We start from the raw sequence: 6,188 nt of genomic DNA on the forward strand, positions 1-6,188 counted from the left end.
TTTTTCTTTTTTTTCCTTTTTGTAACTATAGTGTTTGTATCTTTTTTAGCCCTGACGAAGCCCTGCAACGTGGGGCGAAACGTTGGCTCGATAAAATAGTATAATTATCTACTATTTGAGTTTTTTTTTTACCGCACCCGGACCATATTCCATTCATAAATCTAATAAATCATTCCAACTAACGAGAAAGTATGTTCAGTCAATATACCTTTAGTAAATGAAAATAAATACCTTTTAAAAGATTAAATTAATTGAAGATATGTATAAAACTTTTATTTCATCAGAACATACCTGCAACAGAAAAAAAAATATATATTATTTTTTTATATTAAAAATTAGTGTGAAATGTTACACAGTATAAAACATTTTTTTCAGCTATGTTTTTTAGCAGATGACATAATTTACTGAGTGAAATTAAAATTTAGACAAAAATGAGGTTTGTTAACGTACAGAAATATGGGACAGTAGTCCCGAAACGTAAAACAAACCAGAAAAAAATTGAATATATTTTATTCTATTTTTAGAAGTTTTTAACCTCAAAAATTTTATTGAAAGATTTTGAACTTATTTTTGTTAATCTCCAACTTATCTTCTCATCATAAGAATTAATTAGTGTACTGGAATAAACATAACTTAACTATTAAATTTACTCTTCCTGCAATAATGATACTCATTAGTTCGAAAACCACTACCTAAAACTTTTTTTTATAGTTGGACCTTATTTTGTAGTTACATTAAGTATGACTACACTAATAAAATATAGAAATTGACAAGATAAATAAAAAAAAAATAAAAAAAAATGAGGATAAGATTTGCTCCGCGACAGTCGCCGTTCTAAGGCCGCTGAAGGAGGCGACACGATTTAGGTAAAGAGGATGTCCGGACACGAAAATAGATTGGGCCAACTAGCCACTACAGCTGTGAGGTCTCTAGTTATAGAGCAGTATCTATAACCTAGCTATCTCCTGTCATCTTATTAATATATATATATATATATATATTCATCCAAGTGGGTTCGTTATTATAGTAATCAAAAAGACCAACTTACGTAATATCCCGTCCAGACCGCTAGTGGATTATAATCAAGGCCTAGTATTATAAATCAAGTAGACGTGACAGTACATTACTGACAGTTCAGATACAACATAAAAGTCGGTTTACTTCATGGCTACGAAAGCAATAGTCGAAATGTTAACTATGCAACAGTTACTGTCACGATATAACTGTCGTGGCAGTACAGTATTATTAAATATGCTAGCATAATAAACTAGTATTTGTCGCGGTAGTGAGGCAACTGTTAATTAAGGCACGGTTATTAATAATTATATAATTCTGAAGAAAGTTGACAGATATACGATTGCTAAAATAATAAAAAGTTTATTATTATAAATTAAAATAAAATATATATATATATGTATATGTAGTTAACCGTAAAATTTTTAAATATTTGAAGATGGCCAGAGTTGCTGTAAAAAAAAAAAAGAACAAATTGTCTAAAACTATTTTAATGAGGTGTAGATAGTTGACCGTAGATTAATGCTTGAAGAAGTTTGTGGGGGGGGGGGATGCGGTCAGCAAAGAACAACATAAATAAACAAAACCATATTAAAACTATTTTAATGTCCGACGTTTCGCCCCATTTCGCAAGGCTTCATCAGGGCTAAAAGATAAAAAAAACTGAGAATATTACAATAATAAGATACAATAAGGTAATTTAAGCTAGGATAAATATTATGTAAAAATAAAGTGATAAGAAATTACATATAAATAAAAGGAAGAAAGAATAAAATAGAACCAGTATAAAATAAACATGAATAAACAATGATAAGAATAAAAATAAGTAACAAGGGCAAGAGTAAATTTTTTTTTAAAAAACGTAAAATATACAGTTAAAAAAGTACAGGAGATGTACATAAAACAAAAACAATTTTATTTTTATTCTTATCATTGTTTATTCAAGTTTATTTTATACTGATACTATTTTCTGTCTTCCTTCCTTTTATTTATATGCAATTTCTTATTTTATTTTATTATCTTACTTTATTTTTACATAATATTTATCCTAGCTTAAATTACCTTATTAAATGCCTCCAAGTGCCCTTTGCAAAGTCCGAAGCCCTTGCAAAGTGGGGCGAAACGTCAGACAATAAAATAGTTTCAACTATTTGTTCTTTTTTTTTTTTTTTTTACCGCAACCCTGACCATTTTCAAATATTTGAATTGATAGAAGTCCAATAATATTTCTAGACGGAAAGATCTCGAGGCCATCTTCTTTTCAGACGCCTGGGAGAGTTTAATATTAACTTGTAAAAAAACATATTGATATACTAATTTAGACTAGACTCCGCGGCTGCGTCTAATTACTCCCAGGGTAGCCATTCCCTGTATTTTTACAATCTTGTTTTTCTAAAATTTTATTTTTAATTTAGTCACAGCGAAAAAGCAATAGTTCTTTAAACAAAGAACTAGGGGGAAAAAAATATTCTTTAAGAGATAAAACCGTTCCCATAGCCAAAGAACCCCATTACTATGCACAAGGTTACATAAAAAATTATAGAAACGAAAGAAAGCATTAATAGCCACGAAAATATGTTTTTGTTCCAACATAGCTGTTGATGCATACAAATTGGTCTATTACAAGGGATATAATATCAAGCATCTGAATGAACACGGTAGTAGTCAGTAGCTATGGAAACCAAAGTGAAATAGTACCTAACATAAAGGAACCTTCCATAGTCAAATTACAGAGAAACTAAAAATGTCGACAGCCAAAATTTCATAGAATAAATTTATCTCGATTTTGGGTGTACAAGATCTGTAAATTCCTACCCCTTCTAAACTTCCTCATTATACGATTTCATCTTTTAGAATAAAGTAAAAAAACATATTTAATAACCAAAATAAAAATTAAAAAACAACAGAAAATTTCATGATTATGAGAGATAGTTGACCGTGGATGAGTATACGAGTTTGGCTGGGGGTGCGGTCAAAATAAAACACAAATAAGTTGATGTAACCTATTTAATTGTGCCAACGTTTCAGCTAGAGTTTCTAGCCTACATCAGGGCTAAGATCATAACAAGATAACAACCAATAAGTATAGAAAATAAAATATAAACAGAATGACATAAAGTGAATAATTTTACAGAAAGGAATTAATAAAATGAAGTGATGAGAGAAGTGGAAAATAAAATGTATACATAAATAATTGAATAAAAATGTAAAATAACACAATTAAGGAAATAAAATAAAAATGAGGTTATATAATGCAAAGAAGTATGAATATATTAGTTATTAACAATTTAAAAATTAAAATATGGAAAGAAAAATAAAATTAAGAGAAAGAAAATATATGTAACCATAATAATTGATAAAGAGGCAAAATATAAGTAAAGTTTAACAAAATAAATGAATAGAAAAAACAAATTATTTTGAAAACAACAATAATAATATAAGGTGAACATAAGTAACATAGGGAAAAAATAAAAAGAGAATAAAACGAACCTATTAGCTTGAAATCTAACCGCTAAGTGGTATATTTTAAAGAAAATTTCATTATTAAAAATATTAATATTAAAGAAAATTTCATGATTGAACATTTTGAAAAATATTTAATCAGTAAACAAATGGTTTACGTTTATAGAAGAGAAAAACAGATTGCGGAATAAATATAAAAGTGAGTGAATAAGACTGTTCGCTATTCAACTAGTTTTCTAACATTATGGAGATTAATAAAAGTAACCAAGTAAGTAAGGATTATAATTAAATCAAAGAAATAAAAATCAATCCACCCAGGCTAGAACCGAACCGGCGCCACAGCAGACCCCAGGCTGCTAAGAAGACGCCTGAACAAGAGCTTCTAATTCATCCTACCATCTTACACGTGGCCTAATATCAACTACCGTAGCTTTCATGGTAATGAAGAGACGGTCTCGGAGATCTTCTCCTAACCACATTCCCTCCCCAGTGCAGCGTGCCGTAACATCCTGAAGGCAAGGTTCAACAATTTCCTTAAGTAATCACTCATCTCTTCTATCTCTCCTTCTCAACTATTTATTCTGTTTGTTGTTTGTTTTTTGCAAAGGGTTACACGAATATATGAAAAATTTCATCTCAGCATTCAATTCTGAAACGATTCATTTTTATATACAACTTATTCAAACGGAAAGAGGAAACAAACGGAGAATTTCTATACTACTTCCTGAAGCAGGAACGATTTTCAATTGTAGAAGTCATGCACTGTTATCACCAAAAAAAAAAAATTATAAACTTCTACTATGAAGTTACCAAATAAAAAATGATGAAGGCCAAAGGTTCGATGCCGATACCACCAAACGCTCTCTGCATACATCCTTCCAGTGATGCCCCTTCAAACCAAATTCTACTAGATCAGTTTTAACGTAATCCTCCCATCTACGTTTTGGGCTACTACTCGGACGTTTACCCGTAGGTTCCGTGTTTATTAACATTTTAGGGATCCGCTCGTTAATAAGCCCTAAAAACTTACACGCACAACTTTTACGAAATTGAAAAATAACAAGCATTTCCCGCCTTCAACCTAGCTTTTATTTCCTCATCAATTTCGTTTTTATAGTTACCATAGAACCTAAATACTTAAACCTATCTACCTGTTCAAACGTATTTCCTCCTATATCTATATCACCGAAATTGCTGGCGTTCCTACAGCTAACCATATATTTTGTTTTATCCGTGTTTATTTCAAGACCTAGTTCCTTACTAGAGTTATTTAACGTGGTTGTATTTAGTTCTATAGTTTCTTTGTCATCATCTAAAAATACCAAATCATCTGCAGACCCAAGCACATGTATTTTACCGCCCAAAGTTAAACCCTTTTCGGTATTCATCACACTTTTAATGACGTATTCTAGTGCTAGATTAAATAAGATAGTTCACAAAGAATCGCTTTGTTTTAAACCCGACCACTTTGTCTGAAACCACATAGGTTTTTTCCGAAGTAATAATAATAATATACTTGGAGAAGTTTGCCGGGGGGTGCGGTCAGCAAAGAACAACATAAATAAACAAAACCATATTTATTTATTTTATGCCGACGTTTCGACCTGAGTTTCAGGTCTTCATCAGGGGTTGTGGCGTAGAAGGCAGGTTGGTAACTGGTTCAGTAAATAAATAAATATGGTTTTGTTTATTTATGTTGTTCTTTGCTGATCGCACCCTCGACAAACTTCTCCAAGCATTAATCTACGGTTAACTATCTACACCTCATTAATAATAATATAATATGTTCTATATGCAGTCATTAATCTTCATAAAAATGAAATTTAATTTCCTTTATCTTAAAGAAGTTTTAATTAAAAATGAACTTCAATTAAAAAATGATTTCTTAGAAGATCGCTGATTGACCGTGATTAATAAGAGAGAAAGGGGAAAGGATAGGAAAAGAGGGAGGAAAATCATGAAAAAAAGAAAAATGGGAGAAAAAAGGGGGAAAAAAGGGGGGAAAGTTATGTATTAATGTTATACATTGCTAATGTTTATAATTAATGTTTTATTATTTTATACTGTAGGACTATTTATCGTAAAATTGAAAATAGTGTCTGATTAGACTAAAACAAGTATGCTGTGGGATTAGCAACGAAATGAAGTTTGCCAGCACAACTTTGTATATTACTTAAGTTTTTCCTATTTTATTTAGTATATACTCCTTATTCCGCATATATTCATTTTATTTAGTATATACTCATTACTTAGTACATACTCCTTAACAAAAGGAAGGTCCATATAGCTGTATAATAAAGAAAACGTAGATGTAAATATAAATGTATATAATGAGGTGTTGATAGTTGACCGCAGATTACTGATTGGAGAAGAAGGTCGTGGGATGCGGTCAACAAAGAAACAACATCAATAAACCAAAAATATTTATTTATGCCGACGTTTCGACCTAATTTTCAGGTCTTCATCAAGGCTATCAAAACAAAAGGACAACAACTATCATTTGAGAGAGAAAAAATAATAATAAAAAAATAAATAAATAGAAATATGAGTTTATATACCTATTAACTTTATTTATTACTCAGATTTATATGTATATAAATAATAATGTAATCAATCTACTACCGTCTTTATCCATAGTTATTAATCAACTAATTTATATTTTCATTCCATTATTATGTATATTTCCAAATTTTTAGTCTATTATTTATTTT

The sequence above is a fragment of the Halyomorpha halys genome, unplaced genomic scaffold, assembly GCF_000696795.3.
Source record: "Halyomorpha halys isolate HHAL.00 unplaced genomic scaffold, Hhal_1.1 Scaffold562.1, whole genome shotgun sequence".
In the NCBI taxonomy this organism is placed as follows: domain Eukaryota; kingdom Metazoa; phylum Arthropoda; class Insecta; order Hemiptera; family Pentatomidae; genus Halyomorpha; species Halyomorpha halys.